The sequence below is a fragment of the Rissa tridactyla genome, chromosome 3 (genome assembly GCF_028500815.1).
Source record: "Rissa tridactyla isolate bRisTri1 chromosome 3, bRisTri1.patW.cur.20221130, whole genome shotgun sequence".
In the NCBI taxonomy this organism is placed as follows: domain Eukaryota; kingdom Metazoa; phylum Chordata; class Aves; order Charadriiformes; family Laridae; genus Rissa; species Rissa tridactyla.
The window spans coordinates 28,281,532-28,296,386 of NC_071468.1; the positions used below are offsets into that span (position 1 = coordinate 28,281,532).

Consider the following 14,855-nt stretch of genomic DNA (forward strand, 5'->3'; position numbering starts at 1 on the left):
AAGTCAAGTGCCTAAGAATTTGTGCCTATAACTGCAGTTTTAATTGCAGTCTATCACATACTTCAATTAGATGCATGTTGTTGTGAAGATGGGAAAGAGGAGATGATTGAATTATTGCGTATTTGTAAACTAATGTTAAACTCCAATCCCAGTCAAGTTAACGTCAAAGCCGGGAGTTCAGTGGGAGATGAATAAACCCTGAAGATGTTTTGTTATCGCTTGTGACCAACAAGTGAACATGCAAGTTCAAAAATTTATTTTCTCCAGTCTCTCTGCAGCTTTGAAACACCTTGGTTTGGTTGGGAGTGCTGCAGCCCAAGACATATCGACTGTTCCCAAGTCTGGGGCCAGAAGACATGGATCCAGGTCGGAACAGGGACCCAGCAGGTTAGTCCGTCTTCTTTCCCCCATGTGCATGTTCATGTGGGGTTTAGGCCTTTAAATAAGTGGAGGAGGTGGCGGTGGCATTTTTAATGCCAAGCGCACACAGTGCAGCACCCGCTAAGGAAGGCAATGTAGTGCAGAGCAGAATTTGCTGTCTGTGGGTTTAACAGTTGGTTTGGGAAAAGGCTGTGATTTTACAAGCCAGCTCTACGAAACCAGGCAAAACTGCCCTTGGTGGTCTCTGCTTTGAGTAGCATTTTAAAGCTATTGAATTTCCATGGTTACTTTTAGCATGTTCCCCCTGTGAAACCCAGATGAAATGCTGTAAGGAAGTATCACCCTGGAATGAAAGGACAGGTACTACACGGAGACAGGCTCAGGAGTGACACAGAGGGGCAAGATTCTGCAGGAACTGCAGCTTCTTGCATTATCTTCTCTGACGCCTGGGGGGAACTTGAAGTCTTTCAAGAAAACAGATTGCAAGGAAATGGCTGGTCACTTCTGCAGTGCTGATGATACCCTAAGTTAAAACACTTGATGATTACCCATCCCTGCTCAAGACACAGTTATCTGTGAAATGTTATTGAAGAGAATGACAGAGAGCCAAAATAGCTTGGCATTGTGAAAGAGGGAGAAAGAACTATCAAAGATGCATTAGTGATTCTATGCATCTTATATTCTGGAGTTTATAGCAGTCACAGAAACAATTTTCTGTTCTATTTAGGAATGAAAATAACTATAAATCATAACTAAGTTAGTTCATAATTCCTATAAAGTATACCTAAGAGTTATCACTGTTCTAAACAAGCTTCCACTCTAGATAACTGTATTCCACAAATGGTACTTCCAAATTCAGTCTTCATTTATGATTAAAATGGCAGAAAACATGCCAGAGAAAACACCATTGTTATATCTGTATGAATTATGAAGTGGGTTTAGGATCCTTTAAGAAATAGATGCTGACTGGATCAAAAATAAAAGGTGAAAGTAAACACAAGAATTGTTATGTTAGATGGCTTTTGCAAAAATCTGTGTTGGGCAATATCTACGTGAGCAGTGAGGTAACCTAGTATTTTTTCATTGATGTGGATGATCTCCACATTTTCTTCTTTCCACTAACTTTTGACTAGCTTCTTTTTTTTTCTTTTTTTTTTTTTTTTTAAGAAAAAGAGCAGAAGTTTAACCTAGTCTGCCACAAAGAAAAAGGGAAGAAGTTGAGAGTGAAATACTGTTTTCCAAAACGCATCAGTGGAAACAGAAAGGAAGAAAAGGCAAAGTGGGAAAGAGATAGGGCCATTTGAAAAGTCAGAGAGAAGAGAGAGAGAAAAAGGGAAAATGAAAGGAGAGAGAATGGTGAAAGAGCTGATGGGCAGGTAAAATGAAGTAGCAATAAAGAGAATATTACGAAGAAGCGTCAAAACGTAGTAAAAAAGAGAAAGAGGTGGAAAAATAATCTTAGGCAAAGTGAAAGAGAAAATAAAAGGATATAAAAACCAAATAAACCAGGAGATGGAAGGAGATTTAAAGAGAGGAAGCAGGGACATGTGGGAAAGAAACAAGATACAGTGGTATTTAATTAATTCACGTTGCTACCTTATATCAGAGGAAGTAAACACAGGGCAGTCATGCCAGTTAGGACTGTAGGATGGGAATAGAGGGGCATTGTCTTTTTCCCCCCATTTTTAAATCTTTGTTTAAAACTTTGGCTTTCTAGCCAAGGATGAGCATAATGAGGGCCAAGAGAAAACGTTTAACACATGTAATGTGTGTCTAAAAGTGAAATGTGGAAACCAGTGGCAGCCCCTTCTGAGGTGGTCCCCATCAAGCATAGCAGGCACAGTATGGGCTCTGAGATCCCTAAATCATTCTGCCATTCCAAACTTCTTTTCCAGCACTTGTAGTGTTTATACTTATCATGGTATATTTTACAGAACAAATGGCCAGCTAGGGTTGTCAGGCCTTATGCTGCTTTGTATGGATGCAGAGGGTTATAAACCATCCTAATACTTGATATTCTGGCTTTGTGGGGGAGACCCATCTCTGTAGTGACGAGGTGCATCAATCTGAACCAGAGAGCAAACTGTTGGATGCAGACAGCCACCGTAAACCAGACTCTTCCCTGTATTTTCAAGCTCATATTTTCATGTAAGAAGTCTAGCATTGGTGTGGAAACTACTGCGGTATATTCTGTAGGCAGTTTTAATGAGTAACATTTTAAAACATTAATCGTAAGCTCTTCATTGAATGTGAGCTGGTGAGCGAATTTCACGCTGAAGTGAAGTGTGTTACAATCAGACTCTTGCCCAGGAGTCATGAGGACAGATGGTAGGGTTCACCGGTGCCTGGTCTCCTGGCATAGGTGGAGAAGAGACTCCTTCATAGAGCCACGGAGATCACACCTGCAGCCTAAGGAAGGGCAAATCACAGACCTGTTTTGCTGAGCATTAATTACCTTTGACTTCTAAGTGGCAGTGGCCAGAAGAAGACCTTTTATAGGTCTAAATTAGAAGATCAGCTTTTATCATCCATCAAGTTTGAAAGCCTTTACTAATTCTGTTTTTTTGTTCTTCAAGAAGGCTCAGAACACTTGGTCTCACAGGTTGTTGGTTCCAGGCTACGGCAGCCAGTGCCAGCATCAACACCAGCACCACAAATCTCAGCCCTTATAATGGTAGGTGAAGTCTCCTGATCAGTAGAGGGGAAACCCATAGGAGACTGAAACTTTTTCTTCCTTGGGCCAAGAGGAAGTCTCCATCCACAGCATTTGGAATATTTCTAACACGCAACACAAACATAATAAAGGTGTGAAGGCTAAAAATGGGAAACACCTACCACAACTCCAACAGCCAAAGCAAACAGAAAAGAGCTCAGTAGTTACGGCTTCAAATAAGCTTCTTCCTTAGTCCTTTTCATAATTCACTGGCATCCTCACAGACACTGGCCCATGTACATAGCAAACCCCAAATGGGTTTTAAAACTAACCTAGGAAAGAAAAACAAAAGTCTTATGGGTCAGAGGCAGCTGCCTGGCCCTAGATGCTGTACCACTTTAACATGTTTTGCTTTTCTTGTTGCTTTTTTCTATGTTTGTTTGATTTGGGAGGAAGAGTTGTTTTTTGTTGCATCCTTTCCTATTCTTTTCTCTAACTTTTCCAATATACCAAACAAAAAGTCGGATCATCAGTTTTGTTTTACATGAGAGAAGCTATAAAAAATAAAATATTTCTTTGGCTTCTCATTTTAATGCTAAAAGAGAAAACAACCGGAATTAATGTGGGCAATGATGTGATTTTTCCAGCAGCATCATAATCATCAGGGAGAGTATTAGGCTGTTACTTGATTAAATATCTCAAATTTACTGTGATTCCTTATTTTCTGAGAAAATCTTAACAACAAGTGGATTCTGTCTTTATTATTCTCTCAACATTTCTAGCGATACCCTCTTTATGATATTCACATCTAGAAAAAAGAAACAAGAAGTTGAAGTTAGGGCTATTACATTAATTTAGAACAGTAGAAGGATGCTGCTTGCAGATTAGTCTACTGACTGGAATAAAAAAATGAAGCGAGATCTACTTGGCAACCATGTACAAACCATGTAAAATCTATCCATGTGCTGGTTGTCACTGAGAATTGAGTGCATTCAGAGGAAAAAAGTAGTTTCTCGTAGAAAGGCTGACAGTGCAGCATCAAACCACTTGTCTTCTGTCCCTATCTGTTCATATCTACAGCCACGTGCATGGGCATATCTTGCTGCTCACATGTATTATTACAGCCCCTGGATACAGTGCAGCCGGTTTGTCTTAAAATGATTTCTCAAATATAAATCAGGTACTGGGTACCTCATTTTTTGCATTCCCCATTTAACTCCAAGTTCAAAGATTATGGAGCACACAAGCCTCTGAAAAGAAGTCAGCATGTTTACCTCCTTAAATTTATTTCTCTAACAAAAATGGCACCCAGTTTGCATTTGGGCACAGTTTGGAAGCAGGAAGTTTTCTTAAACTTGATTTCACTTGGCTGAAGTAAAAGTAATCATGCACATTCCCCTAACTTTGAATTCCATATGGAGCTGTAAAAATCATGCTTTGCCTTAAAAGATCCTTACTCTCAGCCACAAACTTTTTTTTTGGTGCATACTGGCATCTCAACCCCGGCAAATACTGAGCTCTACAGGGCTGATCCAGAAAAGCATTTATGTAAATGTTTGATTTCAGGTCCTGCTGAGGGCCAGTTCCTGAAAACGTAAAGCTAATCAGGCGTTTGACTACTTTATTGGATGGAGACCAGGGCACGAGGTCTCGGAGATGGACGTGTCTGTGCTGTGCTGACAAACATCCACACCTGGCAGTGATGAGGCCGGCTTCGCTTACAGGCTCCATGCTCTGCTCGGCTATTTTAGGACAGATTAGGGACCAGTACCGGGGAGGGGGGTTATTATGTGAAAAAAGGTCAGAAGTTTGCCTGCTTGCTCAAACCAGCAAAGTCTGTTTTTAATCCATGAAAACACACCAAAACACCCTTCTTGGAGAAAAAGGTATGTTGTATTTTTCCTGACCGCTGTTTTCCCTGGTCGCAAGTTTCTCGTTCGAAATTGTATCCACGGCTGTGTTTATGGGACTTTACAGAAGGATTTGCCTGGGTTAGCGAGGAGAGGGAATACTCCCATGTGCAGAAATACAGAACCCATTAAAGCACGTGAGGCTCTGGTGGTTCCCCTCCCCAGCTGCTGCCAAGTTTATTTGCAGGCTGCAGCCTGGAAAAGGGGCTGTGGCCCATCTGCACCCCGTATGTGGGAATTCATTTCCAACACAGCCGCGGGAGTGTGGGTCCAGCAGACCCTCCCCTAACCTCCTCTCACATCCCCTCCAAGCTGACCTAATTGGCGCCAGAGCAGATGCCACCGAGCTCTGCAGTGTCATGGGGAGGGGAGGCGGGGGCTCGGCTGTGCTGCTGATTCCCCGCGATCTCCCGCCGTTCCCTCCTTCCCCAGCATAACCGTGGGGTTAAGCAGCAGAGCAAACCTTGTGTGGGCCCCTCCGCGTGGGGCGAGTTTCACCCTTGGAGCAAACCAAGCGTCACACTGGGTGGTGGGGCAGGAGCAGGAGATCAAAGAGGGCATTGCTGCGTTGCTGCACCACGTCCTCTGGGTCTCAACCTTTTCCCCTCTCAGCCGCAAAGCTCAGGCTCACTGCGCGATGGCGTGAGCACTGGGGGGGATGTCACAAGTAAGCATCTCGGGAGGAAAAATCAAAGGGCAATATTCAAACGGAGGCAGGGAAAGGAGATGGTATTGCTTAAATTAGACCTCAGTCCTATATTGTCTTTTGCACAGAAGGAAAAAGTTAGTTTCTTTTTATATTTTGGGCCTGCCTGGAAGATGTTGGGAAGGACAGTCTTAGAGTGGTGAGGGCAAAGGCATCTTCTATTTTAAACCTTTGTTAAAGGGGAAAGTACAAGCGTAGGAGGGTAGGAAAAGGGGGAGATGAACATTAGCAAACTTAACTGCATGCAAAAACATTTGTGAAGATTTATTGAGTCTGAGAAGACAGGCACTAAGGGTTTGGGGGCTCTTTACTGTTACATAGATATGAGAAAAAGCATTAGAAAAGGAAGTAATTCTGTGGCTTAAGTGAATAATTCAGCTAACGAAGGACAACACTTTAAAACAAATGATTGTATAGGAAGTACATGCAGAGCAAATGTCAGCAGGCAACCTAACTCTACCTTCAAAAGTTTTTGGACATTTTAGCAGTTTTATAAATACCCACTTCCATGTGTATCTATCTGTTGCTCATCTCACCTGGCCACCAAGGCCATCTCTGCCCAAAAGGTGAAGTCACATTTAAAGTAAGCAGTGACCTCTGGATCAAAAATAACGAAGTCACATGCTCAAGAAGAGGAGAGAGTGTTGGTCACGCTTCATGCCTTTAAGCCTCAGGTTTGTTTTATTAACATTAACTTCCTTAAGGTCTCTTTTTTCTTTTAAAATTAGGTTTCTTTGTTCTTTTTCATAGCAATTAATTTTTCTCTCGAGAAAAAGTTTTTGTCCAGTTATTTTTTGGGGGTAAAATTTATAGTATGTAGAAGCATGTTAAATTTGGCAAAAGTGTTTTGCTTTCCTTAAATAAACACAGAGGTACTGAGTTCCAATTCACGGCTGTGGAAACTGCTGCCATGGCACCACATTCCACATGTTCCCCATGGCATTTTCCTGGGAGGGGTAAGTCCCTCTCCCACTGCTGTCTTGGTGTTTCGGTATTCTGAAGAGAGCTCCACAGACATCCATTTAAAACTCCCAAATCTTGATATTTGGGTCTGGTAGCTGCTGGGGATGTTGGCCACTCTTGCAGGCTGCTACAGAAAGGCCGGTGTCTTTGCAGAGACGGAGCGGGGCTTTCTGACGTGCCAGTGGTGCTTGCTGTGAACGCACCTCGTTCCTCCTCAACTACCCGCAGCTCGTTGGCTTCCTTACCACCCTCAGCTCCTCGGTCCTGCCTCACCAGTTTTCCTCACCGCCTTAAAGGAAAAACACTGAGTGTTTATCGAGGACTTGGACTTGACATGGTTACATGACTTGTGTTTCTCAAGAATAGATGAAAAGGGAATGGTTTACTTCAGAGTCCAGGAGTTTTGCCTGTAAATAACCATCCATAATACCTGTTCCCTTTGCTTTAACAAACCAAGGACTAGCCCTCCTCTAGTCTTCAGAGGGAAAGCCCTTATTCACTCCGGTATTAGCCACTACCTAATTTATTTCTTTTCCATGGCTATTAGTATTGAATCAAACTTTGTTTCTGAGGTTGACAGAGAGGAAGGATGGTTTTATTATTGGCTCTAATTATGTATTTTGCCTCCAGCCACTAACACAAACATGTATTTGCTCAAGGATCACCAGCGAAGTGGTTGAAAGCACCTAAAGATTTTAATAGGAATTTGGTTCACATTCATGTTCAAGAATTCAGATGAACGCTGTATCAGAACAAGTAAAGCCTTAAAATGTTGAATTGAAAATGTTGTAGGAAAAATCTTTCTTGTGGTCTTTAAAAAAATTTTGGTCAGGGCAAAAATTCCAGGGAAGCTGACTTCCTCTTTTGTAATTTTACCACTTCTGTGTTAAATTTAGGAACTAAAAGGAAAAGAAACAACTTAAACCTTTTGGCTTTTAATTCAAAAGGGTCCAAAACTAAATAATTTGGCTTTCTATTCACTATAGAAAAAAGTGCTACAGAGGTCTGGCATTAAACCTCAACCAGCTAATGTGTGACAGCTACAAATTTGTGTTTCTAGGATTCCACCTCAAGTAAATACTTGTTAAGCGTATGCATTTTTGTAGTGATGATGGAGTCAAAATGACTGCTTTGCTTCTGCTGTATGTATCTTGGAGCTGGATTTTTCTATGAAGTCTGTGGAAGCTTTTTACCACATTAAATGCCCAGCTTTCATTAAATCCATACCTGAAGGGTAAGTAAATGAATCCTGAATTTCACAGTTGAAGGTATGTGTGCTTTTCATGGATTTATGCCAACTGGATTCTAGATTTAAAGAGACATTGTGATAACCTTAACCACGCTGTGGCTAGACTAAACCTCAGAGATCTTGTTCCTAGGGGCACTGCTCTTTGAAGTGGCACCACTGACAGTTTTAGCTACTGTAGGTATTTATGAGGTACAAAATGATAAAGTAAATAGGCATAAAATGTGATTTTAACAGCATATAAGCGTCACCAAACTGGATTATATTCTTGTGTTCCAAGCATTCGTTTGCTCAATTTGAGTTCTGTTTTCTCTCAGCTCTTTTCTTTTTTCCTTTTCTTTTTTCCTTTTCTTTTTTCCTTTTCTTTTTTCCTTTTCTTTTTTCCTTTTCTTTTTTCCTTTTCTTTTTTCCTTTTCTTTTTTCCTTTTCTTTTTTCCTTTTTCTCCTTTTCTTTTTCTCCTTTTCTTTTTCTCCTTTTCTTTTTCTCTATGAACCTGCCCTGAAGAAACACAGAAGCAGTGTTTGCCAACTACAACAGAAAATCTCTAAGCGCTCAGATGTATATATTTACTATGAACTGAACTTGCACCTCTTAACTAATGCTGTGTGTTTGGGCTGTTTACTCACCAAAGTGGGTGGAGGAATATCTGTGCATTTTCTACATTGCCTCCAGTGTGCTGCTTTGTTTGTTGGTGATTTATTAATGATATTTGTGATTTATTACTGTCACTTTATTAGATTATGTGCAAATCGGTGACAAAGCACTATGTGGATCATGCCTTGTTAGTCATAAAAGCATTCAAGAAGCCATGAAAATCAGTTAAGCTTGAACCTATTGAACGAAAGAGGATAGTGCTGTCTATTGATCAGTAGCCCCTAGATATGTAATGAATAGTAGTACTTTGGACACTGTCAGATAGCGTTTTCCCTTGGATCTGATAAATTACACTCCTTTGTATTAGTGGTTTGAGATTTGACATAAAACACTCTTGTATTGGTATTTCTTTCAGCTCAAGTACTGCGGTGAAGTTACATGGCCAAGGCAGATAAATGCTGTTAGAAAACCTAGTATTTTCTCTTCCGACACAGTTTTAGCCATTGAGTTAACACTGACCTAACTTTCTTATATGGTAGAAGATTGAGAAGTCTTATATGGCAGAAGTCTGCAAATAGTTTGCAGTAAATATTTATAGCCTGTACGTATGGTATACACAATCTTTCTCCCATATATGAATAACATCTACAGATTTTGAGCGTAGCTAATTCCTTTATTAATACAGAAGTTATTCTGAATTTGTTATGAAAAAGGCAAACAGTATGTAAGATTAAACCCTCATTTGTTGTTGGCTTGGCGGGTACTTTGTTTCTATTTACAATATCAGGGCTTGATTTCTTCCCACTTTGTAGTTTGTACAGCCATTTACAGAAAGGTAGAGCTGGCTTGTAGGTTTAATTGGGTAAAGTTGAAGGCAGAGCTTGTGATGCAGCAGCCCCCAAGTCCTGCGCCTGTGTCATTCTCTGAAGGATATCCCCATTAATACTAATAGTCAAATGCTTTGGAGGAACACGTTTGCTGGGACGTTCCTCCGGGTTGGAGGGTCCCTCTCTCCTCCGCTCTGCTCCTCTCCCTTGTAAGAAAAAGTAAATATTCATTAGAATGAGCTCAGTAGCCTCCCTTATTAACAGGATTAGAGGCAATAAACTTCCAGCAGCTTCTTTTTCTGGATGTTAGCTTTCTAGTGCTCCTTTCAGTGTTTGCTCAGGTTATCTATGTTTGAACTAGTTCCTCTCAAATGAGCCTGATTTAGGCAATAGTAGCCATAACCTCTGGGGACTGGCTTGGCAGCACAAAAGAACAGCGATAGGAGTTTGAACATCAGCAGTGCCCTGGCACGTCAAATAAGTAAAAGGTTCTGTTTAGCTCAAGTTTAAGACGTTTTGGCTGTGTTTGCAGTTAGAGGCAAAATCCAGTCACGCATCTAACACTGAGAGCAAGAGCGGTGTTCGGTAAAATCTTTGACCCAGTGTTTTCTGCCTTCCAAGCACACAAATATTCGCTCCCTTACTCCTCCTAAGTACAGCACTGTAATGAAGGCTGAGAGCTGAATTTAAAAAAATATTAATATAAGTAGAAATGACATATTAAGCAGACAGTTTTCTCAGACTGAAAAGGCTTGGGAAGAAGGCAAATGAAGCATTTATGAGCCTTTACTTGAAGCTACTATTTTTTCAGGCTCTCTGGAACATCTGTTTTGAGACTGACTCTGGAGACCCCAGTGGTAGCAGTTCTTTTCTTCCAGCAAAAAATCTCAGTGGGTTAACCAGTAGTGACAATTTCAGCTCAAAAACACAAACTGTTTGCTAAGGTGGATGAACTGTGCCTTGTCTGTTGGTTTAGCTACCGGTTTCAGGCCAGAAGGCCTGAAATTAATTACTATTTTGACCTTTTCAGTTACTTCTGTACGAATTAATATAATTAATTCCCATTTTAAGATGATTCAGAAGCTCTCTTGGCAACACTGTAACACAGTGACCACCTAAATAGTAAAGGAAAACATAGCTAAAAAGAGTCAAAGCTTAACAACATCTGCAGTACGTTAAGAAAGGTTTTGGAGCTCTAACACATGACCCAGCATCCTTGCAGAATGTCTTTTACTGCAGCCTGGTTTTGTTCTGGTCTTTCTCAGAGTTGGCTTAAAGGGCAAGTAGTCTCCGATGACCGCATTAATTGACCCAAAAGAATGGATATAGAAGGGAGAAGTGATTGCCATCTCAAATCACTATTTTCTATGTAAATTTTTACGTAAAATGAGTCTAAGCCAATGTCTAACTCATTTAATAAATATTTCTTATTTTACAAAGGCAACTATAATTAAGTTATAGAATTACAGAAGTCTGTCTGAAAAGAAAATTTTTAGCTACAAAATATTCTGAGGTTAAAGCAAGTAATTTCTTGTGACTGTGTAGCAATCCTGATAAAAAGCTTCCTCTGCCTGCTCTCTGCAAAAAAGCAAGCCAAAACAGACCCTGCACTTTGAATTTCATTCCATGATTTGAATCTAGATAATTTCATTTTCTGGTGGACAATAGTGAAATATTGTCAACACCTAGATAAGTCAAATAATAGCCCTCCCAATAATGCCTTGATGAAAAACGGGAGATTCATAGTATAACTTGGCATAGAAACTAGGTGAACGGGGCTGAGATAATTTAATCAGAAAAGTCTTCCATTAATTTGCTTACAGTCTTCAAAGTACTGCCCAATTTTGTTTCTGCCTATATCTGTAATCATGTAATCATCTGTAATCAATCCTTACCTACCTGGAAGAATCTAATCTCAGTGGCAATTTCAGAGAAACTGTGTGTATGTGGGTCCCTCTCATTTATATGTGGCATATTGTTCCATCTATTCACATCCCATTTAAAGACTCAGTTCATCCGTGCTGCCCAGAGACAGTGAGGGGCAATAACAAGGGTTGGATATTATGCTGGTCCCTATTGAGTAAAATCCTACTCTGTGGCCTGTCCTGCAGGAAATAATACCCAAAGAAACCAAAAGGAAAAAAAAAAAGGAAAAAAAGAAAAGAAAGAAAGAAAGAAAGGAAGAAAGGGTTTCCTTTCTCTTTTTCCCCATTAAATTGTATCTTTTCATACCCTCACTTGGCTTCCACACCCCAAGTTTAAAGGTATTTAGCTAGTGCTGTGTCTGTCATTACCTGCTCTGTGTGATTTAGGAGTCTTAGTAAAACTGAAACTCAAAAGGCTTCATAAATGTCGGATAGGGCTGCCACTGCTAGCGGTATTAGAAGACCTAGCACATTGCTGGTACTTGACTAATAATAAATAAAAGCAATAATGACAAGAGATCTGAACACAACTCTATGCCCCGTATAGCATGGACAGTAAAAACTTCTAATGTAGCCATTCGTGTAGTTGTTAGGAGATCAGTGACAGTCCAGTAAATTTACTGTTTCTCTCAGTGAAAAAGGATACGGTACAGACACCTCGCTTAAAAAGAAGATTTATTAGTCAGCACAACCTGATGTGGCACGAAAGCAGTATTTCCTATTAATGCACTAACTTAATTATAGAGATAGCAAACAATTGTGTTTGGTGTGTACTGAATGACTATTATTAAAGTAAAATACAACAGAAATTAGAATAGTACTTCCTGAGAACCAGATGGATGCGCTTCATATTTTGTAGTACGTATCTTTTCTTAGTTCTTGATCTGGGGACTGATTAAAGCACCTGACAGTCCTACCCTGGGGTTAGCCAAAGCAAGACTCTCCTAAACTGCTCTGTCCTCTTGTCCTTTCTATTCCTTGTGCCGCATGCATACTGCTTTTTATTCAGGGGTCTTGCTTGAAGACCAGCTATAGAGAAGGTCTGAAGATGAATTCTGGGGAGGATTTTGGTGTAGCCCTCAATGCATGAACATTTGTCTAAAGAGTAACAATAATGTTAATAATGGCTTTGTTATTATTGTTTGATTGCAATAATATTGCAAAGTGAAAGTAGAATCTTGATCCTAACCTCCACCTCCCCGGGACTAGACTAAAGAGAAAACTTTTACCATTGTTGCAGTGAAAATCTCTCAGCACCAACTCGATTTGGTTAAGAAAAGAGGGTAAAACCATGAATAGGCTTGATTTCCTTAAGCAGTTTAGCACACTGCTGATCACAGAAGTTTAAAAAAAAAAAAAAGCCAACCAATATTCAAGTAGGTAACAAACCCGCCTTTGTGAAATGAGATTTTCTTTGTATAGCACTGAGAAATAATTCCATCCATAAAACATTTACAGGAGATATGAGACTGTAGAGGATCTCCTGAATCTTTGAATCCAGACCTCGCTATTATGTGACTACATGAGTAAAAAATATGTTAGTAATGTAATTTGTATATATTCTGCATGAAATCATGAAGTTTCATCTTAAATTTAGCATTACTCTTCTGGTGCTCTGTTGCGGGATCCTGCTTAACTGAAGGTTAGATACAAGCATAGCATTAAATGTTTGTCACACTGAACATTTAAAATGTATTTTTATGTTTTTGAACACAGAAAAAGCCCCAAACACAACGTAACCATGACACAAAGTAACTATTATATCCATTAGAAAAGACATTTGTATTGTTGACATTGGAAAGGAGGGTGCAATCTTCAGACATCGATGCCAGTATTTTGGGTAAAAACATTTTTATTGAAAAGTAAAACTGGGATTGAGCTTTGTTTGGTTGATTATTTTTTATTTTTTTTCCAAATAGAAAGTTCCAAAAAGGAGTCCAAATGAATGCTATAAACTATTTTATAAGACAACTGAGGTTGTATATTACAAAACAACTAAAAGAAACTAACCAAAAAGCCCTGGGACTAAGCAGATGAAAAGCCCATTCCAGGTGGAAAAGAACTCAAGAGTCAGAGCTGCCCAGAGTCCAGAATGCTCTGTCAAAATTAGGTTATATTAGTGCAGCCTTGAAAAGGAGGTTTGGAAAAGAGGCAGAGTTAAGACAGCAGTTAAACTGTGTTTGACAGGCTAAATGGAATACATTTCCTAGCTCCAAATGGCGCACAGTGCTCCTGTAATGGGTGTTTTGCTCAAAACGTAATGAGAAGAGAAGAGGGAAAATTATATAATTTGTCCAGACTATAATCAATCACTCGCAGGCAAAGAAGTCTTTCATGATTTTCCAGCAGCAATAGGAGCTGTTAAATATAATAGTTAGTTATACAAATTGCTTTATGAAAGAAAAAATGAAAAGTTATTAGACAAACAAGTAAGATGCACAAAATTAATCTGTAAATGTATAACCATTCCTAGTCATTCTTCTGTCTTCGTGGCTCAATACATGCCTTTTTTCTTTATTGTCTCTAAACTGCCAATAGCAGTAAAAGCATGAAAGCAATAGAAAGGATGGAAAAGTCTCAAAAGAAAAGGGATTTTTCATCTGGCAACATGTCCAGCCCAAAAGCCATAAAGGCCTTTCCTGAAGCTTTAGGATTGCAAAAGTTTACTGAGTTTTGCCAGATTACTTGCTTCTGATGGAAATTCCCTAATGGTACTGGTGGTTTCTGGACAGTGATATAAACGATTACACAAGGTGATGGTAGGCAAATGATTAAAAAGTACTCTGCACAGCTATAATAGTCAAGAATTTCTGAGTGCCTAAATCTGTATTGTCGAATCTAGTCATGAGAATATTATCACTCCCAACTGTAAATAGCAGGAAAGCTGAATCACAGGAAAGGCAATCTTGTTCCCATTGAAGTCAACACTGTAGTGCCTGGAGAGGGTCTTTGGTGTATAGGATGCAAGACTGAACCAGGGGTAGTCAGGATTTGATTTTGCATGCCTATGTGCACTTAAAAGAAAGGGTAGAGACATTATCATTTATTTATATATGTGTGCTGCATGCGCTGAAAGCCACTTTACTCAGGGAGCACAAGAACAGATTCAGTGCTTCTAGCTTTCCTACACTTGGGCTTGGGCTTGGACAGAGGAAAAAAATAATAATAATGAGCACAAACTAATCCCCCCAAGTTTAAAAAAAAAAAAAAACAAACCAAAGGTCCATGAACCAAGCAAAGGGAGGAAGTTAATGGGTGCACTAATTATTAGCTTCCAGGAGCCATTTGATATCCAGGAATTTCCTACAGGCAATATAGTGTCTAAATGCAAAACCTTGATATTTTGCAAAGACTCCCTGGAAGGACCCCTGCACAGATTAATATCAGGTAAATTTTTTATTGAAGCAGCAATGGATGGAGCCTCAGCTGTGGTCCTGAACATGCCTGTTGCAGTGCTCTCCTGCTTTGCAGACGTCAGGAATGTCATCTCTTGTTATATCGCTCTCCTTTCAATGCCACCTGTACCAGTCTGTTATATTGGAAAAGACTGGGTTCATTAAAATAAGTAGTCAGTTCAGAAGCAGATAGCTCTCGTGCGTAGGTTTAGGTATTATGTAGCTGCGTGTTAGTTCTATGGATGTAACCCTTC

General features: G+C 39.8%; 2 long non-coding RNA genes across 13 annotated transcripts in view; one reads left to right on the plus strand and one right to left on the minus strand.

Annotated features, from left to right (window-relative positions):
- The window catches only part of LOC128907446 (uncharacterized), a 140,466-nt gene that overhangs the window by 106,264 nt on the left and 19,347 nt on the right, over window positions 1–14,855 (plus strand). For 6 of the 12 annotated variants that reach the window (XR_008465603.1, XR_008465604.1, XR_008465598.1 and 3 more), the window contains 2 exons: window positions 268–6,324; window positions 7,720–7,847. This is a non-coding gene — a long non-coding RNA (uncharacterized LOC128907446). The remainder of the gene's footprint in view (window positions 1–267; window positions 6,325–7,719; window positions 7,848–14,855) is intronic. The other 6 variants (XR_008465607.1, XR_008465605.1, XR_008465597.1 and 3 more) reach the window with 6 other exon arrangements.
- Window positions 1–14,855, minus strand: part of LOC128907450 (uncharacterized) — a 118,498-nt gene that overhangs the window by 15,881 nt on the left and 87,762 nt on the right. The window lies entirely within an intron of this gene.